General features: G+C 35.4%; 1 protein-coding gene across 9 annotated transcripts in view; it reads right to left on the bottom strand.

Annotated features, from left to right (window-relative positions):
* Window positions 1-24,946, bottom strand: part of PAM (peptidylglycine alpha-amidating monooxygenase) — a 478,021-nt gene that overhangs the window by 97,247 nt on the left and 355,828 nt on the right. The window lies entirely within an intron of this gene.

The following is a 24,946-nucleotide window of genomic DNA, read 5'->3' as shown; positions in this document are numbered from 1 at the left end:
ACATCAAAAAAGTACTGCTATGAATTTTAGTTTTGTTTTACACCTGTGTTGTTACTGGTATAGGGAACTTGTGAGAAAACATCACTAGACATCAGCAAATGTTATGCAACTAATAGTTTTAATCAATTACCTGAAGTATTGATGCATTAAATGACTTTCTCAGGGTCATATAGTCAGTATGTATCTGAGGCAGAAGCTAAGCCTTTCTGACTTCCAAGACCAAATCTTTATTCACTACAAGATGTTGTCTCTAGCTTCTATGAATATTATGGTGGCTACTGAATTTTTTTGATCTCCCTGAGGCATATACTCAATAGTGGGATTAAGGGTCAAGGGATGTGAAGAGTATAATGATGTTTCTTCAATAATTCCTAAATGTTTTCTAGAATAATTGGGAATAAGTTATAGTTCTACTAGCTATATAAAGCATTAGGTTAGTTTTCTCCCCATGGTCTAACATTTGCTTATTTCCATTATTTCTCAAAATTATATGACTGTGAGGTAAAAATCTTGGAATTTTAATTGAATTCTCTTTTTATTGGCATTACAAATAATCCCCCCCCCCATATTGGTAGTTTGAATTTCTTGTTTTAAAAATTGTTCAGTGCTTTGACCACATAACCATTTAGGAATTATTCAATTCCTCATATATCTTGGCTAATAGAATTTATCATAGATATTTAAAATTAAAGAAAGGGTTCTCTTTATCATCATTTTTCATTATCACTGCTTAAGAAAAAAACTGATAAGATTGTATATAAAAATCATTCTTCTAATTACCTCGATTTGCAACTTTGGAATATTGCTTGATTCTTTCCTCTCCCTCACCCTATGTTACCATTACCAATGATCATTTTGTTGATTCTCCCTCCAAAATACTTCACACATTCTGTACCCTTCTCTGTCCATGCACAATCACTCCCCTAGGTTCTTATCTTTTGGAATATTGAAATAGCCCTTTACTTGGTTTCCCAGTTTTTAATCTCTTCTCTCTACAATACATACAGCATCCAAATTGCTATTCCTAATCATAAATATGACATTTTCAGATAAAAATATCTTTCAATGATTCCATAATGCTTTTGGGATAAAATACAAACCATTTAGACTGCATTTAAAGCTCTCTATCACATGACTCAAACCTAGTTTTCCAATTATTTCATTTGTATCTCCTTCATGTCTTTTATTGGGGTTCTTTCCCTTATATGATATTCTATCTCTCTCCTCTACTCTTGTGCATGATGGTCCTCTGTATTTTGAATGAACTTATTGTGTTTCTCCAGCTCACAGAATCCCTATCTTTCAAAAAAGTTAGGAAGACATTTCCTACCTTCAAATCATCCTAATTATTAGCATTATTTCCCCTCTTTTTGCATTACTTTATAGGTACTTCAAATTTACCTGCTATTTACATATTATATGTATGATGTTTTCTTTTCTTGAAATATAAGCTTGAGGGAAAGGATTGTTTTTTTTCTTTATCACTAGACTTAGTACAATGCTTTATATATTGTACATACTTAAAAGAGGCTTACTGAACTGAATTTCAAGTATGGGAGAATTGTTTCATTCAAGAATAAACATTTAGTTTTTTTGGCAGTCGACAAGTCCTAAAATTTCAGCAGTGTAAGGAACTTCCAGTGTGGAAACTCTAATATACACAAGCAACTCATCTTTAGTCATCATAGTCTTAAAGAGCCACTTGTGGGAACTGAGAAGTCACGTGACTTGCCAATGGGTTCTTACAGGTGCCAAATGTATCTTTCTACTTCTTGTGTCACATTGCCTCACAAAAAATTACTGAACTGTCACAAGAGGAATAAAATTGAAGGAAGAGTATTTGAAGAAAATTGAAATATGTTTCTATTAATTCACTTAAGATAATTCTTTTCAGATATCTATGACATACAAGTAAAACTCATATCTAATAATTTATTACCACTTCATATGATAAGGAAATTTTTTGTTATAAGAAATTAGGATTTGTAAGGTAAAATTTGTACCTTCTTGTCTAAAATGACCTGGAATTAATAAAATTTTTAATGTGATAGTTTCCTTATAGAAGATGTATCATGAATTCAAAAGAAATATTTTAGTGATATCTAGAAGAAAGATACTTTTGGAAGTTGCCCCTATTGACAGCTGAAGTACCAAATAAGTTTTAGTTCATATGAGTAAATAGGTTCAATTGACCAAATCCATATCAGACTTGTGAAATTATATTGACTTTGTAGATGTGGAAGGGACATTCATGGGTAAGACAAGTGGGAAAAAAAAACATCAAAGAGAGATTGCTTATGAATACTGGTTTTATATGGAGGAGAGGAGAATGATGCAAACCTGTGATATCACTATTATAGGGAACTTTCTAGGGAAATTGCTGTTGACATAAACTGACAGTGGAACTAGGCAAGACATTCAATTTTTCAGTGCCTTTGGGCAAGTATCTAAGGCCATATAATTTGTGAAGAAAATGCTGAGGCAGACTTTGGAAGAAATTTCTCAGTAGGATCTTCCAATATTGATGAAATCACAGCCAGTTTAAAAAAAATCATTTTAAAGTTAGAACTCTAACTTTAGTCAAAGCTTTTGGGATGTTATACAATTTTCTTTTGAGGATATAAGATGACATACTTCAAATACCAGTAGAGAGTTCTCCTGTTCAAAGCATAGTTACAAAGATTTTCTTTCCTGATACATGGAAATAGAATTTAGAGAACTTGAAGTACCCTCAAATCAGACAGTCTGAACTAGATCACACAGGATGAGAGGAAATGAAGACTGAGTTTTAAACAGAAGAAGGAAAGACCCCCCTTTTCCCACCCATCCCCCATATCTGTGTAGATCACAGATTTTTCAAGTACCAAGAACCACATACTTTAGGCTCATATATTCAATCAAATGAACCTATTTCTACCCCTACCCCCCAAATCAATACTATAGATCCCAGAGGATCAATTCTTGTGCTTGTTTCAGCAGCAGATATAGATGAATGCATTTAGGTTCTCACTAGTTTCTAATTTTCATTTTGATTCCAATTGTTTTCCCTTTCCCTGGTCATGGTTCCTGAAATATTTATTTAAATTTAACCTGGAGACTAATCTGGAATTCAATTTTGCTGCTAACACAGAACAAGCTAAGTTGAAATAGTGATCCTACTTAACTGATGAGTTCATTGAACTCATTGTAACATAATGCAGCATTTGAGTCTTTACAATTTGCTACTGTGATGCTACAAAGCTATTTCTGGTGTGGTCATTTATAACCCAATGTTTCAGTTGAATATTTCATTTCTCCTCTTATATAGTTAAGTCCAAATGTGATAATTTCCCCTTAAAACAACAATATGATATTGTTTGAATAAACATAGTTCAAAAAAAACCTTGGATAAGTCATTTGACTCTGAGACTTTTTTCTCTGTGAAAAAGGAGATAATATTTGCACTATCTACTTCATAGGATGGCTATGAGGATAAAGATAAGATCATTTTATTATCTCTTATCTAGATAGACCTATAGCAATAGCTTACAAGGATGTCTCTTTGAATTTAATCTTTCCACATTCTAATTCATCTTCCACATGGCTTCCAAATTGACATGGGTCAGACCATGCTACCCTCTTGTTAAAGAAACTTCAATGATTGCTATTGCCTCTAGAAGAGGAGTTCTAAACTTGTAGTTAATGCATTTCTAAGGGTTCTGTGGATAGATTTCAGGGGGTCTAGGAAAGAAGAAAAATTACATCTCTATTTTCATTAACATATAAGTGAAATTTAATATTTCCTTCAATTATTCAAAAAACATCATTCTGAGAAGCCAGTAATTCATAGACTTCACCAACCAGAATGCTAAAAGGGTTTGTAAACTGAAAAAGGGTTGTCATTAACAAGCATTCATATAGTGCTATTATATGCAATGTTACATACTAAGTTCTAGGGATACTAAGACAAAAATAAAACTGGTTCTGACTACAAGGAGCTCACACTCTCCTGGAGAGATACAACATTTCACAGCCAGGTGCCACAGTGGACAGAGCACTAATTCTGGAGTCAGAAAGAATGAGTTCAAATCCCACTCCAGGAGCTACTAGCTGTCTGGGCAAGACAATTAACCCTGTTTTTCTCAATTTCCTCATCTGTAAAAATGATTTGGAGAAGAAAATAGTGAAGCACTCCAGTATCTCTTCCAACAAAACCTCAAATACAGTCATAAAAAAGTTGGACTGGATTGAAATGATTGAACAACAACAAATTTACAATTTAACACTTACACCTTAAAAAGAAGGTGAGACTTGGCTGAAACTTCATGGAAGTTTGGAATTCCAAGAAGTAGAATTGAAGAGGGAAAGAGGGTATTCTGGGTATGGGAATGTCTCTGGAAAAGGCATAGAGAGAGAGGAAATAGATTGCTGCATCTGGAAAATAGTAACAAGGCAGTTTATTTGGAAAGCTGGCTGCCTTTCTAGTAGAATAAATCTGGAAAGAACCAGATTATAAAAGGCCTTGAATATCAAATAAAGGAATTTGCATTTTTATCTTTGGAACAATATGGAACCACTGAAGTTGCTTGAGAAAGGAGATGAGATTGTCAGATGTTCTCTATATTTTAAGAATATTAATTTGGTATTTGGGTGAAAGATATATTGGAAAGGGAAGAGAGAAGAGGCCGGGAAACTATTTAGGAGGTTGTTATAATAATTCAGGCAAAGGTAATGAAAACCTGAATTAGAGAGATAGCCATGTGAGTTAGCGGAAGGGGACAATTATGGAAGTAGAATCAACAAGACTTGACAACTCATTGCAAATGAGGAGCTAAGGAAAAAGAAAGAGTAGAGAATAACTCTGATCTTGCAAGTCTAGGTAATTGGGAGGTTACATTTTCAAGAGAAATAGATAAATAAGTAGAAAGGATGGGTTTAGGAAAAAACTAATGAGTTATATTTTGGTTATGTTGAATTCAATACACTTTTGGAAAATGCAGGTAGAAAGGGGTCATACAGGCATATGCTATTATGGAACTAGAGCTCAGGATAAGGACTGAAAACATAGATTTATAATTAAGCTAGGCAATTGCAGATAGTCATAAACTTTTTCATCATAGAGATAATAAATGCAAACAAGGAAACTGATGAGATGACCGAGACAACAGGGCCTGACAGAACATTAATGCATGGATAATGATCTTGTCAAGGAAGGTGAGAGGGAGATCAGATAGGATATAAACCAAGAGATTTACATGTCCTATAAATCAAGGTAAGGAGAGAATCCTGGAGTAGAGGCTCTTGCATCAAGGCTGAAAAGGATTATTTTCAGTTAAATGGTGGGCGTTTGACAATACACTGCTGGGGATTTGAGAAGTAAGAGAAGAGAAAGCAAAGCCAATGAGTTTAGATGACATTTCTTTGAGTTTGGCTGTTTGATGGAGGGGGAAAGAATTTGGACAATAACTTGAATAAACGGCAAAGTTAAGGGAAGTCTTTAAAGGATAGGGGAAGATCTGAGTATGCTTATAGGTATTAGAGAAGCAGTCTTTGGGTAAGGGGAGGTTACATAAGTGGGAGATAACTAAATAGCAAATAACTGAAGGCAAATTCCAATTATATTTTCATTTACTGTAAACATAGGTTAAGAACTTTTGATACTGATGATATATTTATTTCTTAAAGTACATCATCATTCACATTCTCTAATATCTGCCAATGTTCTTCAAATATTTTCACAAATGTAACATATCAATCATATAACAAAGAAACAGTATTATTCTTTTGGTTTAGTTATTATGAAGATCATGGAATCTTGAGGGTCTTGGGTTGTTACTTCTGTTCCAGCATGAAGGCTATGCCCATAGCCAAGGATAAGTTGAAAAAAATAGTGAATTTGCCATCAGCAAAGCCAAGTTCAGCTTCCAACTCTGGCATTTGGTATCTTAGGCTAATCATTATCTGTGCCCCTCTTTTCTCATTTTTACAAATCAGAGAATGAACAAGATGGTCTTTAAGATCCCTTTCAACTCTAAATCTATGAACCAATGAAACTGTCCTAAAACATAAATTCTGGCATGCAATTCTTTCAAGATTTTCTTTCATTTATTTATTCATTTATTTAATAAGCATTTTTAATGTTGAAAAATTATTATTAATATATAAGATTCCTATCATAATAGTTTATAATATAACAGGAATATATATATATATATATATATGAAATACTCTACAATAAGTAGTATAAAAGAAAATATAATGAATGTTTAGGAGAAATAAAAGTGCTCTCATTAAATGTTGTAGGAATATTGAACTCATTAGGACTTATTTTATTTTTTGGCTTCAGCATTTGTTATTAATTTAGAGAACGGACATGTTAAGCACACAGCATAAATTATAGCATGAGGCATATTATTCAATTTCCTAAGGACTGATTAATTCTAATGTCAGTACTACAGGAATTGATAAAAAACCTGGGTAAGATAAATTACTCACTTTTACAGAATATCTGCCTTAAAATTAAAACAAATTCCCAACCACTCTTCCATAATAACTTTTTTTAAAAAACTTTAAGCCTTATTTAAGAATTTACCCTATTAATTAATGGTAACATTGTTTTGCAGTGCATTGAGGTGAGTTGTACTTTGGTTATCAGTCTTATCTCTTAAAAGCATCTCTCCTTAGGAACTGATCTTACCTCAAATTTATATAATGCCTTGCAGTTTGTGAAATATTTTTCCAAATCTTTTGGAAGTGGTAGACATAGGAGGCTTCTGAATAGTCTTTTGACTACACTGCAATTCCTGAATTCTAGAAGAAAGTGCAAAACCTCTCTCTTACTTTCTCTAAAGGCTTATATTCACTCTGAAGGGAGAATGACTCCCTGAACCTTCTCAAGACAGCTATTACTACTATTGTAATCTTCCTGTGCTGATTTAAAATATCACACACTCTAAGGAACAACTGCTTAGTAGAACAAGAGATCTGCTGACTTGTGATGAGCTGCTGATCTCAGCTGTTTTGGACCAAGCATCCTAGTATACTCTAGGCCCAAATATGTAGTCTGTCTTTAGAAGTTCAGTTTTGACAAGCACATGTCTTAGCCTGAAGAAAATACCTGTGAGACACAATAACAGTATTCATATATTTGAAACAGTATTCAAATCCTGGAAAGAAGGATTTGACTTGTCCGGTTTCACCAGAGGGCAAAACCAACAGCAACTGGAAGAAGAGGTAATGAGATAAACCTAGCCTTAAGATAATGATGGAAGGGGATACCTTAGAGATTTATTGGGCTTTCCCTCACTGGAAAGCTTCAAAGCAAAACGGTTGGTTCTTATCAGGTATGTTGTAGAACCTCTTCTCTACAGAATGGTAAGCTGAAACAAATTAAAATGCAGTTCCCTGTCCAACTTTAATGTGTTGACATACTTTTAAAAAAAGAATTATATAAACATGTGGTTTTCTAAATCATTATATGGCCCGCAGAGATCATTATGCATAATTTAGTGACCCCCATTCCTATTTGAGTTTGACACCAGGTATAAAGAGGATTCTTTTTCAGGCAGGGATTTGCTAATGATTTTAGAGGTTCCTTCTAAGTCAGAAATCATGCAATTGTGTAATATAGGAGGCAACTTACTAGTTACTTTAGAAAAACAGCACAGATCCTTGCCTCCAGGGAGAAATTTTAACCTGTTAACTATTTATTAAAGCTTACAATGAACTAATTAATAGCTTTTGCAGTTATTCATTTTTGATTGTTGTTATCTATGCTGGTTTCATCAACTAGTGCACAAAAAAGAGAAAAATTCTCACCTCAGATAATTTATAGAATGAGGAAGATCATTTACCTAACTTAAATCCATTCTTTCTAGTGCAGAGTATTGAACTTAACCAGACTCAGGAAAACCTCAATTTGAATCCTACCTCAGTTATTTACTATCTTGTAATACTGAATAAGACATTTAACTTCTTCGCCTCAGTTTCCTCATCTATAAAACTTATCTTTCAGGGTTGTTATGCAGATCAAATTAGAAAATATGTGTAAAATGCTTTTCAAATCTAAAAGTGTTATATAAATTCTAGTTAATTTTATTCAATAAGGCTTTGTTAAATGCATTTGAAATGTAATATGCCACATATGGGGCCATGAGGCTGGTTCTTGTACTTTGTTATTGAAGAAGACCAAAATGACATCACTGTGTTAGAGATGAATTACAACGTATCTGACTGTTGGCTATTCATAGCAGTAGGAGTTTGTAATACCCTACCACAGGTTGGGCACAAATTGTCCATGTGAAAAACTGGGGAGTTTGTAATACCCTACCACAGGTTGGGCACAAATTGTCCATGTGAAAAACTGGGGTGGCTACCCTAAACTTAAGCATCTCATGTTTCCTTTGAGCTCTTCAATTCTGCCTTACTTATAGTGTGCAGCACCCTCACTGATGATGAGGGCAGTTATGCTGGGCAGTCCTGTGCCAATGTATGTGGGGTAAGGTAAGTGAGGAAGATATAATAATATAATAATAAACTCCTTCAAGGAGTTTAAAATTTTCAGTACAGCCCAAGTTATCCATCAGAATGTTTTAAGTGCTTTAAAAAGCTACCAGATTAGAGGAAGGTAAGATTTTACACACACACACATACACAAATACATATATATTATATATGTGTATATATATTTATATATATATATTTATTATGAGCTGGACATTAGATAAAAGTTAAATAACAGGCTGAATTAATTCTTTTTCAGCTAAGATTATCTTTTTTCAGATAATATTATCTAGTCCTGTCTCACTGGGTTTCTTTTCCAAACACTAATTTTTCACAAACTAGCAAGAGATTTTCATTGTAGGAATACAAAGGAAGGTTACATAGAACTAGGAGCAATAGGTAGAATTTGCTAATATGTAGGTTTGATGTAAAAAACAACTTAGAAACAATTAGAACTATACCACTGTGGAATGAGCTGCCTCAGGGGGAGTAGAATGTTAGAAATATTCAGGCAAAGCCTGAAGAACATTGGGAAGTCAGGGAAAATTGCAGAGGGCATTTCTGTCCAGGAAATTTTGGAACTAGTTGGCATTTGAGGTCTCTTCCACCTCTGAGGGTCAGTGATTCTGTGTGATTTAGGGGACTATTACCTTCCTAAAAATGAGAAGTATAGAAAATACTTTCCAAGTAGCAAGTATTATTATTGTTATTGATTACATTCCAGAGATCATTGGTTGTTACCATTGCACTGAAACAATATCTCTCCCTCTCTCTCTCTCTGTCTCTCTCTCACACACACACACACACACACACACACACACACACACACACACAAAACCATATATACTGAGTAAAGTTTCAGGATTTTGCTTTACTCAATAAACAACTTAATTTATCATTTCTTTCTATTTCACTCTTGTTAGGGAACAGCATTTTACTTCATTCTCAGGAGTTTTACAAAAGGCTAGATAACTCTAGCAATTTTAAGATGTTATTTTAGAGTAGAATGAATAGTTTCAAAGTGACTAGACTCATTTTGGGCTTATGAGCAAGAAAGAGGTCTTTAGAGACCACTTAGTACACCTTTCCCAGCATCATACCAACTCATCAATTTTTGGATGGCAAAGCTATTTCAGAGGGAAAATTTAAGTGGTAGAATTTACTGGCTGTCCATGGTACCACTCCAAATTGTAAGGAGCATCTAAACATCAAATTCCACTTTCCAATTGATTCTAATATTTCAGTTGAATATCTAGGGTGGGAATAGGGTTAGAGGTATGAACCAGCATCATCTATTTGGCAGTAACTAGGACTCAATAACAGACAAACAACATTAAAAAAAACAAAAAAGATTTAGCTAGTAGTTGCTTTGGGTAGCTTATGTTTCCATCATTTCAACTGGCCACTTCTTGGTGCCTTCCAAAGTTTCTACTCAGTCTAGTTATTATGAGAAGAGACCTCTAAGAACATAGACCACAGAGGGCCAACAAGGAAAGAAAGCCTAGTTTGGATTTCACTTAAAAAAGGGAGATTTGAAAGTGATTTAATAAATGAAGGCTATCAAAGTAACCAGGTGTGAAATGTGAATTCTCTAGAATCCAAAGCATTCTGTAAAATATTCAGTTTCTTTTTAAGACTGTGAGGAAGTTGAGTGTCAGTAGCTTATTATGATCTGTATCTGAAATCATTTGAATTATTTTCTCTTCCAGTATATTTTCACAAATTTATCTGAATGGGTTGGATTCTGAAATTTCTTATAATTGATCTTTCACTCCATGGCTGTCTTAAGACAGCCTTATCTAACCAGGTTCCACAAACATTACTTCATCATTTTTGTAGTGGCTATCAGGCCTTAAGGACACAGGGACTTTTTCAGCTCTCAGTGCAAACTGGACAATATGAAAATGAATTGCATTAATTTTGAGGAAAGATGGTACAAGTATATAAAATGCCTTCCCAGGTTAAAGCAAACTGCTCCTGACTGGCCTTTAGCCATGAAAATAGAGAAAAGAGTATTGACCATATCAGTGATTACATATCACTTGCCTAGGGCCTAGGCTACCTGGTCAAGCATATTGATAAGGTCAAGAACAGGTGTAGCAATCAGCATAACAACTTTATTCAGCTCCTTATAATCTAAATACTCCATCCTCCACCTCCAGCAATCAGGAGGAAATAATCATTTTTTTTTCTCTGCCTTTAAGGTATGATCCTAATATAAAATGCCTTCACCTCTGCCTATAATTTCCAAGTACACAAGAACAATTTATTCTCATTTTCCTTATCCTGGCAACCCTGCTTTTCTAAAATTATTAAAAAGAGCCAAGGGATTTTTTTTTCTGTACTTCTTTTCCTGTAAGCTACTTATGTATCCATCAAGCTAAACCTGCAGGAGGGAAGAGTAAGTAGGAACTATCTCCTTTCCCCACTCACTCCTTCCCCCACTCCTTCTCATAAACCCCTACATATGCTGCAGCCACAAGATACCAGACAAGAGTCCTGTATCTATTCATCAAATAACCTGAGGCTTCCTTTCTTACCCACTACTATTTCTCTACTTCAATAATTAATTTAACCACAAAGTCAATGAAAGCAACCCTTGCTGACCACGCCAAATAATCTGGTCTAGGCCTAACTCAAACTAATTTCATGATTCAGGCTCAGGGTAGGTTAGAATGTAATAAAACACTGGGAACCATGAAATGAACTAAAAATTTCTGTACTAACAGTAAGGACAAAAGGGACATAATTCCTATAGTTAAAAAGTATATTAATTCAAATAAAATGTTGCTTTCTTCTGCCTCTGTGTTTACTATGGCAATTAGCCATGGTCAGAAAGGAATCCTTAAAGAATTTTAAGAATTCCATTAAAATTTTCCAAGAACTAACTCAATATAAGCTGAACCTTTTATATCTAGGTGGAGTAGAGTGGGGTGGTGGTGCAAGGGAGTCAAAGTAAGTATTCAAATCCCAGTCTCCAGCCCAACTAAAATTTGAGAATGGCCTCCCTGTCTCCTTAAAGGGAAACTTCTCTTGCTCAAACAAAACAGGAGGTCCAAGATTAGTAAAATCACCAGTCAGGAGAAAAGAAAAGAAAATATTTAAGATTCTCTGGCAGATAATAGAAGTAGAAAAACAAGTGAGAAATTTATCTTCATGAATTTATATTCTATAATCAAATTATTAGTCATATAAAAACTTTTACCTTATGAATTAGTACATTTCACCATCAAAAATGGAAGTTGGACCTGTGATTTTCTTTGTTTAAGAAAATCATGGTGTTGTCAATAATTAAAGATTTAGAGATTGCCACTGAAAGAGGAGAGGAACACTCAGCTCTCTTGGATGTTAAAACTACTCAACATTTTATTATGGCAAAATGCTGTTATAAAGTACATTAGCCAAAATTGTTATGAAAAGCAGTAGGCATCCTGAGGACAGTCTGGGTAAACTCTGAGTGAGAGTGAGAGTGAGAGTGAGAGTGAGAGTGAGAGTGAGAGTGAGAGTGAGAGTGAGAGAGAGAGGAGGGCAGGCAGCCCTGGGGCTTGGTTTAACCAGGCCACATGGTGCGGTCCATGGTGTTCCACATGGATTAAGGAAGAGGCAGAGAAAGCCCCATCCTTCTGGATGGGAGGCCAGAAGAAGCAAGAGACCACGAAAGGGTGGCGCTTCCTGTTAAATACCCTTCTATGGTAGGTTGGACAGAGGGTGCCACTTGGGGAGTAGTTGTACACCTTGGGGCAGGTTTCGCCCAATGGTAAGCTACACACTGGGTCCTGCCTGTCCCAAGCTGCTCAACCCCCAAGTTCAACATGTCATTTCCAATCATGCCAGTGTCTAGGTCAAGGTAAAATGGAAGGGGAAAATGGGAGACAAAACACAAAACAACAGGGTCAAGGGAAGACAGAATACAATCAACAATCAAGGTCAGTTTACGTTTCAGGGGCAAACAGCCTTCCACAATCAACAAGACTTCAATATCATTAAAACTACATTCATAATTCTCGACATCATTTCCCTGCATCAAATGGGGGAAGAAATCTCCCCCTCCTGAGACTTACCACCTTTTTAAATGCATAGAGACATCTCCTCTGAAAATTATAGTCTTAAGAGAATTATTTAGAACACTGCAAGTTTACTTCTTGCCTAGGGTTATAATATCCTATCTGTCAGAGGCAGAAATTCAATCCATGTTTTCTTAGCTTTGAAGTCACTTTTCTGAACACTAGACTATATCATATTTACTGACTGATTTATCACATCTCCCCATTTCACTGCCAGCTCACTTTCATAATGACCTAAGTGTAAAATGTGTTACTTTTATCACAACCCTTTGCCACATTCAACACATTTATCAAGCACTTGGGCATTAAATTGGGCAAATCACAGTACTCTTTGGAGACTATTATTTGATTTATCTCAAAGCTAATCACACTTTTTATTATAGCTAGGCATTGGTTTGCCAAATACCTAATAGATGCTTCTTAATTTCAAATTGCTTGAGGGTTACTAAAAAACCTTCTTCTACTTTATCAAATTCTTTTTTCACTATTTGACAATTGACAGCTATTCTTATTCTAAAAATAATCAATTTATGCTTTCAAATACCGACTTTCTTTAATTTCACTTAGATCAGTAGATAAATGCTTTGACACCTCCAGTTTCAGTTGGTTTTATAATTGTGATTTCATAAGAAAGGGAAGTTTTTTGATTTTTTTCAATTCATTAACAACAAAAACTCCTCACAATTGTTGTATCTGAACCAGTCCTGAATGCTTGCTGAATATACTTTCTATGTTAATTTTTGGTAGACTTCCTTTTTTTTGTTGTTGCTGAACATTATTCTATTGGTATCTCATTTCATTACAAACCATAGCCTGAATCATCTGATTGACCTTAGCAGAATTAGAATGGCCTCATAGCTATTCTTGTTTTTGAAGTGAAAGAAGGGCAATGTAGCTCAGATAATGATATGGTTAGTTACAACAGCTTAGCATGTTGTGTTTGCCTTTTGGGCCATATGCAGAATAGGACAGGAAAAGTGGGGGGCATTGGCTGATGATTTTTTTGAGAGTATGATCTTCAAGCTATAAGGTTGGCATGTGAATGGGAATAGGCAGGTAAGATTTTTATCCACACTGATTTGCCTGTATGATCTGAGACCTGGAGGACTGGTTGAAGTAAGGACCAATAGATAAATGTGGCCAATGCCTCTGCTCATATAAGGCATCTCAACATCTATGATATATCATAAACTCTCTGCTGAATTGAACAACCAGGTTGATTGTCTTAAAAAACTGTAGAGGTTTTTAATGGGGCCATTATCAATGTAGAAGCCTTGATACTGAATTGATGTGGGGAAGGGATTCCCCCTAAGAGTGAAACAGCAACATCCCAGAAGAGTTCCTTCTGCCAATCAAAGTGACTATATTTGAGTGGCCAATACAGCATGATCTGGAAGAACTCTGATATAACAACAGGAGATGTCTGCATTGAATTTATGCTACTCCTACCCTCTCCCAGGAATGGATAGATCAAAATTCCAAGAAGTCTTAACTGATAAAAATGAACTTTTGGACATGGATTGGGTTGATGTTCTATAGTCCTTCATTATTATGCCCATAACACAGAATCACAAAAGAATTGAGGTCCTTGTCCTCTTAAAGGACTCCTTATATCTTGGTGAAATGGTATATGTTCCCCTCAGCTGGCAAGTATCCTTTCCCTAAGGACAATTTCAATAATTTCTTCCCCAAAAAAGACTGGTGGGGGGAGTAATAGCATAGAATTATTGGGAGGTTGCTTAGGTTTGTAAAGAGGTAAAACTATCTATATATAACTATTGTGAATGTAGATTTATCTGGAAGAAATGAGATCCCTTGGCTGACTTGTGGCAAACTTGAGTCCCTAGTTGAGGGTGAGAGAATCCTTTCCTGATCCAAATAGTCTCTCAGCATAGGTCATTCAAGGGTCACGTTTTGATACCAACCCTTTGACAGAAAGTATTAAGGGCAGTTAGATGATACAGTGGATAGAGCACCAGTCCTGGAATCAGGAGGAGCTGAGTTCAAATCTGACCTCAGATCCTTGATACTTACTAGCTGTGTGACCTTAGGCAAGTCACTTAGCTATGACTGCCTTACATTCAGGGCTGTCTATAGTCATCTTGATTCATTTTGGGCTACTGGACAAATAACTCCAGAGGAGGTGAGGCTTTTGACTTACAACAGCACCCCCACAGTCAAATTCAATTAATTTGCTTATCATGGCATCACCTCACTGACACCATGGATTTCTTCAAGAATGAAGGGTAGACATCAGGTACTGGCCATAGGACTAGGGCACACTGAGAGCATGGTACCAGGTAAGTCTTGGTAGCTACCTATCACTGGGGTAGTCTAAAGGACAGAGAGTAATGACTCTTAGTTACCTTTTAACAGATGAACCTAATCTAGGATGAAGATTAGTAACTGAGCTGTGGTCCTGACATTCCCGATGTCTTTATTTCACCAAAAGACCCACAGTAACTTTCAAAAATTTGGCATCATCTATCACATGAACTACATTGAAATTTGAGGTTTGATCCTTCAAAAAGTCAAAACTTTAGGGGAGGCTAGGTGGCACAGTGGATAGAGCACCGGCCCTGGAATCAGGAGTACCTGAGTTCAAATCTGACCTCAGACACTTAATAATTACCTAGCTGTGTGGCCTTGGGCAAGCCTCTTAACCCCATTTGCTTTGCAAAATCCTAAAAAAAAAAAGTCAAAAGTTTGGATTTCTGGTCTTTGATGATTATATTTTCACTCAGGGTGTCATTTCACTGTATTTATTTTTCTGTGTTTCTGTTAAGATGCTCCTCCAAGGTTGCCTGTTTTAGACCCCTTGAATACTTAAGGTTATTGTTATTAAATAATGGTCCTAAGGTCATTTAAGTGCTTAAATGGCTTAAAAGACCTTTTAGGACCTAGGCATGAAAGAGCATGGTGTGGTGTTAAATAAGAGCTATATCTATTAGGCTATATAAGCAGAACTAATTTTTTCTCTAATTAGGTAGTGCAGTGGCTAGAGTTCTGGGTCTAGAGTCAGAAGACTCATCTTCCTGAGGTCAAACCTGACCTCAGACACTAACCGTATGACTCTAGTCAAGTCACTTAACCCTGTTTCCCTCAGCTTCTTTATCTGAAATAAGAATGGGAGAAGGAAGTGATAAACCATTTCAGTATCTTTGCCAAGAAAACCACAAATGAGATTACGAAGAATCAGATACTATTGGGAAAAAAAAAAGTATTTTTTTACCCAAAAGGGAGGGAAGCTGTCCCTGAGACTGGATTGATCCAAAGGACTAGGGCCTGAGTCACGCAAGTTAACACACCCTTCTGCCCAGATTTGTTTCCATGTGGAGAGGGTGGGGAAAAAGATAAAGAGTACATCTATCTGAACCAATATTTTATCTTTTGCCTTTTACAGTCAGTTTTATTTTAATCCACAGTCTGAACCACCCCTCTGGACTGAATCACATAAGGAAATATAAATCACAGAATGAAACATATAGAAATCACATTTTTATTCTTTTTCCCCCCCTCAATCAAATGTTAATTATTTCTCTCTACCTAATATTTTGCATTTAGAATAAGTAGGTTTAGGATCCAACTGTCCTCTATTGATTATCAGTATTGTTTCATTTAAATAAAAAATGGCTTCTAATCTAACATTATTACCTCTAAACACTGTACTTCACTTGTTTTATTGAACATGGTATATACATTTAAGGCTTTCTTTGTGTCTGGAACATGTTGCCTCTACTCTAACCATTGACTTTCTACTGATTTAGTTATGGGTGTCATAGTTTTTAGCTCTTCTGTGCTGCAATGCCCAACAAAAATTTGTTAAGGGCTGCATGTAGAATTTAATATTTATTTATGACTATAATATAACCTATATTACCAAAGATTATAATCATAAAATGTGACATTGAAACATGAATGCACTTTGAAGGCTGCATGTGCCCTTCAGGATCCAGGTAGGACACACCTGCTTTAAACCTTAACTTAAATGTCATCTCCTTCATGAGGTCTTCTTCATATCATGGAGACTTTCTAATATCAATGAGAACTTTTTCTCTCTCAGAACTTACATACCATTTTTTGAATCTAATGCACTTAGTAATTTTCTGCATTTTAGTTGTCTGTTATTACTCCTACTAGATAAAAAATGAATGAACAAAAGAGTGCATTTCATCTATACTTTGTATTTCTTCTTATATCTGACAAACTACTCTGCATAATGGAGGCATTTAATGTTTGTTGAATTGCGTTTATTAGGCAGAGCACAAGTCTTTGAAAAGTATTCATTGAATCAAGAAAGGGAGGGAGAGAAAAAATTGGGAAGAGAAATGAGAGCAATGTAGAAAAATCATGAAAACCAAGTCAAAAGTTTGGTAAAGGAGATACAAATAATTCTGAAGAAAATAAAATCTCAAAAATCAGTTTAGGTCAAATAGTAAGTGTCCAAAAGGTCAATGAGGAGAAGAATGCCTTAAAAAGCAGAATTGGCCAGATAGAAAAGGAGATAAAAAAGATCTCTGAAGAAAGTAACTCCTTCAAATGTAGAATGGAGCTAAGGGAAGTTGATGACTTTGTGAGAAATCAAGAAACAATAAAACAGGGGTGGCTAGGTGACACAGTGTATCCACGGCCCTGGTCTCAGACACTTAATAATTACCTAGCTGTGTGGCCTTGGTCAAGCCACTTAACCCCATTGCCTAGCAAAAACCTTAAAAAAAAGAAACATAAAACAAAACCAAAAGAATGAAAAACTAGAAGAAAATGTAAAATATCTCATTGGAACAACAATTAACCTGAAAAACATATTCAGAAAAGAGAATTTAAAAATTATTGGGCTACCTGAAAGTCCAGGAAAAGAGCTTAGACTACATTTTCCAAGATATTTTCCAGGAAAATTGCTCTGATAGCCTAGAAGCAGAGGGTAAAATAGAAATTGAGGGAATCCACCAATCACATTCTGGAAAATAAAATCTCCCAGGAATATTATAGCCAAATGCCAGATCTCCTAAGTCAAGGAGAAAATATTACAAAGCAGCCAGAAAGAAACAATTCAGATATCATGGAGCTACAATCAAGATTCCACAGGATTTAGGAGCTTCAACATTAAGGGCTCCTGGGGCTTGGAATAAGATATTCCAGAAGGCAAAAGGGCTTGGATTACAATGAAGAATCAACTACCCAGAAAAACTGAACATACTCTTTCAGGGGAAAAGATGGACATTCAATGAACAAGGTTACTTTCAAACTTCCTTATTGAAACAACCAGAACTGAACAGAAACTTTGATCTTCAAGTACAGGACTCAGGTGAAACCAAACAGGGGAGATGGGAAGGTCAAATTATGAGGGACTTCACAATGTTGAACTGCTTGTATTCCTGCATGGGAAGGTGATACTGATAAAATATAAACACTATCATTTATTAGGGCAGTTAGAAGGAGTATATAAAGGCAGTTAGAAGGAGTATATATAGACAAAGCACAGGAGGGACCTGAATATGAAGGTATATTACAAAGATGGAGCTAATAGGTGAGAAAGGAGAGTACTGGGGAAAAAGGAAAGAAAGTAAAATGGGCCAAGATATTTCATGAAGAGGAGTCAAGAAAAGGCTTTTACAATGGAGTGAAATGGGGGGGGGTAAGGAAGAATGAGTGAACCTTCATTCTTGTTGGAAGTGGCTCAGACAGAAAATAATATATGCACTTAATTGGGTATAGAAATCTATCTTACATTAGAGGAAAGGGATAGGATAAAGAGGACGGGGGAAAAGGGGTATATAGATGACAGAAAAGAGGGAAGATCATGGGAGAAGGTAGTCATATACAACACACTTTTGATGAGGGATAGGGTGAAAGGAGAGAGAAAATAGAATAAATTGGGGGAGGGAGGAATAGGATGAAGGGAATACAACTAGCAATAGCAACTATGGGAAAAATATTGAAGCAATTTCTGTGATGAACTTATGGTAAAGAATGCAATCTATCCCAAAGAAAGAGCTCATGAAATCTAAATACAGACTGAAGCACACTGTTTTTTCCCCCTCTCTCTTTATCTTTGTAGGGGGAGAGAGGATTATGTTTACTTTTAGAACAAGACTATTTTAGTAATGCAAAAAATAAATTAATTAAAAAATAAAAAAAATATTTATTCACAGTCTTTTACATCACTGACAGACCATGTATGGTAAAACTAAATAATATTTATTTAGATTATCTAGTTTTTAATAGTCTACATAGTATATTTTTAACAGTCTTTATCAGATATTAACATAAAAGCATGACAATATTTTTCTTTATTCTTAAACTTTCATTTTTCTTTCTTTGAAAGGAAAAAGTTCATTTGTCATGAATTTTTGGTGAAATTTATTGATGTGTTCTGAAAATAATGTTAAATAATTGAAGAAATGCTAAATTTCAATGCAATGTTGATGAAAAATAAAAAATGTTTTTTCTCATCTAAATTAATAATCCTTTTGAATCTCTTTGGGTTGGGGGAGGGATCTGTAGAACCCATGATAAGAAGTCGTGGTTTGTACCACAACTTAAAAATCAAAGTGGACAAGAAGTATCTTCTAAAAGATAAAATTTTAAGTCCAAATGATGTAAAATTAGACTATGACCTAGCCTTTTAAACATATATTTACATAAGTCCACAAATCTATCTTGTAAATTAGATGAATTTCCTCCAGTCACAGCTAAAAGGAAGATAATTAATTTTTATGCAATGACACAATTTTATTAATTCAAACTAAAGAGAAACATTGTTGTAGTCCTGAAAAACCTGTGGTATTCCTGTCTTAGCCTTTCTCTGTTGAGCTAGTTGTCTATTTTCCAGCTACATCCCTTCTTCTTACCTGGTACTTTCTTTTATTCTGCTCTTCCAAACAGTCAATAAAAATGTATTAAGTTCCTACTTTATGTTGATCACTTTGTTAAATGATTGGAATATAAAGAAAGGCAAAAGACAGTCCATCTCAAGGAGTACACAGTTAACAAAGATTGAGACACCATGCAAAAATCTTTGCACAAACAGGCTGTATACAAAATAAATTGGAAGTATCAACAGATGGAAGGCACTACAATGAGTGATCATCTTGAAGGATGTCAGAATGAAATGAGAAAGGACAGACTTCTAGGAATGGGGGACAGCCAGTGAAAATACCTAGAATTTGAAGGTGTTTGAGGAAGAGTAAATAATCTAGTGTTATTGAATTGCACAGTATGTCAGGATTTGCATTGTGGAAGAGGTATTAGAAGATGAGAAAAGGTGGGGAGGGGGTAGGTTACAAAGGACTTCAGGAGGTGTTTATTAGTAATGACACTGACAACTTATGAACTTCTCTTTCTCTATCTTCCATCTAATTTTAGAATTTATTTTTAGGAAATAGGGATTAAATCCATAATTTTACTAATATAGTTATGCCAAGTGAAAAAAACTCCCTCTGCAAATGAAGACCAGTACTACTATATATATATATATATATATATATATATATATATACATATATACATATATTTTTTTTCCTAAGAGAATTTCTTATCTGATTGGAGTTAATCAGAGCTGGGTCCTTACTTTCCCTGTAAAACCTAATATACCCTGATTATTGAATCTCCATGAACCCTGAGCTGAGTCAACTGGTCTCCAGTGCTCTCCGTTACTAAGCAGTCCTCTTGTCTTTCAAGCAAGGGGAGATGATGCTGGATTTTTATAATCTGACTTCTTTCTGTATTTCTCTCCCCCTACATCTATTGCTTTTTGCTAACATGAATGCTCTACAGAATTTCTATTTGAGAAAAAAATTAACTTTACCCAGGAGCACCACTTAAACCCACCTCTATTAACTATACAAGACATGATGCAGAAGCTTCATAATAGTAATGTTGACTCTTACAAATTCAATTCAACAAGAACTGTCAGCACCTGTGTCATACCAGTGCTGTATGTAAAGGCAAGATTGAAACAGTCCTCACTCTCAAGGAATTTATATACTACTGAGAAAAAAAAATAAAAAACATGCATACAGAAAAATAAATACAAAATATATTTTAAAAGCATATTATCATGATCTCCCTACTCCAAATCTCTTTTGCCTCACTCCCCACTTTCATTCACCCCAATTTGCAACTCGGGAATCTTTATTAACTTTTCCCTCTCTTTCATCTTCTATCCATACACTTGCCAAGTCACTTGATTCTATTTCATGCTCCTTTTCTTTCTATGTGCTCTATTTCAAGTCCTTATGACCCCTTGTTTAGACTATTTCAAAAGTCCAATTAGCTCCTACCTTTACATTCTCTTCCTTCTCTGAACTGTTCTATCTACCATATTTTGTCTGCCTTCAAATTTCAGTTCACCTGTGAGTCCCACAGAAGACTTATTTTTATTCCCTTAGAGATTAGTGCCCTTCAGTCTTGGAAATTACTTTATATTTACTTTTTAATATGCTAGGTGGCACAGTGGATAGACTGTCAGCCCTGGTGTCAGGAGGACCTGAGTTCAAATCTGACCTCAGACACTTACTAGCTGTGTGACCTTGGACAAGTTAATTAGCCCTGATTGCCTTGCATCTTGGGGACATCTCCAGTTGTCCTGATCCATATCTGGCCACTGGATCCAGATAATTGTTCTGGAGGTGAAAGTGAGGCTGGTGACTTTACACAGCACCCCTCTTTCAAATCCAATTCATGTGACTATCATGGCATCACCTTCTTGATGCCATGGTTGTCTTTGAGAATGAAGGAAAAACATTATTACTTTTTTATCTATTTTGTACTTAACCTTCTGTGTATGTTGCTTTTTCTCTGACTTTTTCCTCTGTTCACTGTCCCAGTTGAGAATCTTGCTTCATATTTCATTGAAAAAAAAATGAATCCATTTGCCAAGGCATTCTACTCCCCTCTTTCTTGATTCATATCTCCCGTGTACCTTCTGGCACTATTTCCTCCTTCACCCCTCTCATATGAAGATATGGCCCTTCTGCACATCAAACCTGTACATGAACAAATCCTTACTCTTTTAATAGATTAACCACTCTAGCATCCCCATTCTCTCACTTATCTCCAATGTATCTTTTATTTCTATTAGATACCTACAACTTGCCCATATCTCTCTCCTCAAAAAAAATCTCAAAGAAATCCCTCCCTGGTCATTGTTCTATACCTCTCTTCCTTTTTGTGGCTAAATTCCTTGAAAGGAGACTCTGTGATGTTTCTCCATTTCCTTTCTTCTGACTTTTTAAAAAATTCTCTATAGTCTGACATTAGACCTCATCATTCAACTAAATCTTCTCTCTTTCCAAAGTTACCAATGATCTTTTAATTGCCAAAGCAGATGATCTTTTCTCAGTCATCATCCTTCTTGATCACTCTGAAGCTTTTGACATTGTTGATCACCCTTTTTGTCCTTTTCTTCTTTTTAATCTTTTATGACACCACCTTCTCAACTGCTTCTTATTAGTTTCTTTCAGTAGATACCTACTCATCACAAGTATCCTACAGGATTCTGTTCTGGACCCTCCTCTCTTCTTTCTATATCATATTCCATTTGGTAATCTTATTGCTCCCATGGATTCATCTCAATGCTGATGATTTTCAAATCTATTTTTCCAGCCTTCAGCTTTCTCTAACTGTCCACTAAGATTTCTTTTTTGTTTGTTTGTTTGTTTGTTTGTTTTTAGGTTTTTGCAAGGCAAATGGGGTTAAATGGCTTGCCCAAGGCCACACAGTTAGGTAATTATTAAGTGTCTGAGACTGGATTTGGACCCAGATACTCCTGACTCCAGGGCCAGTGCTTTATCCACTACGCCACCTAGCTGCCACTGTCTACTAAGATTTCTAGTAGATAAATTAAACTTAACATGTTCCAGACTGAATTTATTAAACCCTCTCCTCTTCCTATCTAGCCTATTACTACTAAAGGTACTACCATCCTTCCAGTCACTCAAGCATCATTATTGACTCTTCACACTCTCTTATTCCTCACTGCCTGTCAATTTTACCTTCATTATATCTCTTTTATATGACCCCCTTCTCTCCTCTGACACTGCCACCATTCTATTGAGGAACTTATCATATCATACCTGGACTATTGAAATAACCTGTCGGATGATCTCCAACTCATCTTCACTCCAGCTCACCTATTTACATGAGTTTTCTGAATAAAGCACAGGTCTCACCATATGATCTGCCCTTTCCATTCAATAAACTCTATATCACTTCCAGGATCAAGTATAAGGTCTTCTTGTTTGGCATTCAAAGACCTTTTCAAAGGCCTCCCCCCACCAACCCCCATCTTTCCAGTCTTCTTACAACTCACATCTCCTATGTACCCTTTGACCCAGTGACACTGGCCTCCTAGCTCTTCCATCTCACTAGCTGTCCCCCATGATTGGAGTCTCCTGACTTCCCTGGTATCCTTCAAGTCCCAGTTAAAATCCTTCCCACTACATGAAGCCTTTTCCAATCTTTAATTTTAATGCCTCTGTTGTTTATTTTTAATTCATCCTGTATACAGTTTATAGTTATTTTCATCTTGTCTCCCTTATTAGATTGTAAGCTCTTTGCAGGCTATGTCATTAGTTTTTCTTTATCTCACTAGTGTCCACACACAGTAGGTTCTCTTTAAAAATGGTATTCATTTTTTCCAATGTCATGTAAATTTTCAACATTCATTTTTTGAAATCTATTTATTTCGAAAATTTTCTCCTTCCTTCCCTTCCCTTCTGCCACCCCAAGATAGCAAGTGATCTGATATAGGTTATACATAAACAATCATGTAAAACATATTTCCATAAGACTCATGCACATATTGGGTTCTTAATAAATAAATAAATGTTTGTTAGCTGACTGGAATGTGAAGTCCTGAAGAACAAGTTTTTTCTTTTTTTCTTTTATCTTGGTATTCCAGTTCCTAGTACAACATCTGTCACATTTGCCTTATTGGGAAAACAAATTAAAGAAGAGACAAAGTACTTTCAGCATGAGAGAGCTTTTATAATTGGGAGGATCAGGCACTGCCTCATGGAGGTGGGTGGCGAGTGAGCTGAGCCCTGACAGGAGGTATAGCTTTTAAGAATCATTTTTAAATGTTGCAGAACCTTTTGGCACAGGTCAAAGTCAAGGAGATGGAAAGTGCACTACTATGCAGGGGAATAACTAATATGTCAGTGTTATTTCAATAGTCTGATAGCTAAAATAAAGAGATCATTCCTTACTTAGCAATATAGAAAGGCCATTCTTTAAGCATTTGTCAGAGAAGACAATGATGACTGATATTCACCAATTACCAAAACATTGCATGCGATACACAAAGTAAAGGACAAGTTAACAATCTATTCTCCATATCTTTTAAGTTTAAGATTTAACAAATTCTAGGTGTCAAGTTTTCATGAGACCTAGGAATTTCACTGTGGTACCCATTATTATTTGAAGTATCTTACCTGAACTTATAGAAATGTATTTTCTTATTCATGCACAATAATATTTTACTTGAAATAATAATAAATTATTTGAAAATATTACAATTGAGTAAAAATGAAAGCAAAGCACTAGCCAGTTTCACTTATAGGTACTCATCATCTCAGTTCCTGCTTTGGATCTGTGAGTTATTAGGATTGAAAGGATAGGTCAGGAGGAAGAGACCAAGAAATAGTCTTCCCCGCATTTCATTGTTCCCAAAGACTCTTTAGAGGCAAAATAAGGTAGTAAATAGAATGTCAGATTTGGATTCAGAAGGACCTGGATTCAAACCGTATCTAGACACTTAGAAGCTGTGCAGTACTGGTAATGTCATTTATTCTCTCTAGGTCCTGATTTCTTGAACTCAAAGCTGAACTTAATTACTTGTAAGGTCCCTTTCAACTCTAAGCCCCTGATCCTAATATAAATCTCATATCAAGACTGGGAACCAAAACAAGACTGTTATCCCTAATCTTTCTTTTCCATTCTTTACAAACTGAAAAAGATCTAAAACTGACTCCTAGATTTATAATTGATAAAACTCTACTATAAGGCATATTGTTATATTAAATGAAAGCTAAATGCCTAGATCCTGTTTTCTTAACTTCTCAAAAGAAATATCACTCCAAAAAAATACCCTCAGCTTGGAAACAGATGACAATTTTGTCCACTTGCAAAATGATTTTTAACATATTGCATAATTGTAGCTAAAGATGTTCTTCATTATGCTATCCAATGTCCCCAGCATAAAACTTCATGATATATTCCTCCCATTTGATGGCAGGAAGCTTTTCTTCTCTCTAGACATAATGATTTGCTTCCTTTTATTGGTTAATAATAACTACATAAATCAAGGAACTAGAGCATGCATTTCTATCCTTCTATTACCTCCTTTTTAGGGGGAGAGAAGAGATACACAGGATATTTTTTATTTTTAATTATTCTTT

The sequence above is a fragment of the Macrotis lagotis genome, chromosome X, assembly GCF_037893015.1.
Source record: "Macrotis lagotis isolate mMagLag1 chromosome X, bilby.v1.9.chrom.fasta, whole genome shotgun sequence".
In the NCBI taxonomy this organism is placed as follows: domain Eukaryota; kingdom Metazoa; phylum Chordata; class Mammalia; order Peramelemorphia; family Peramelidae; genus Macrotis; species Macrotis lagotis.
This window is presented reverse-complemented; position numbering and strand designations above follow the sequence as displayed.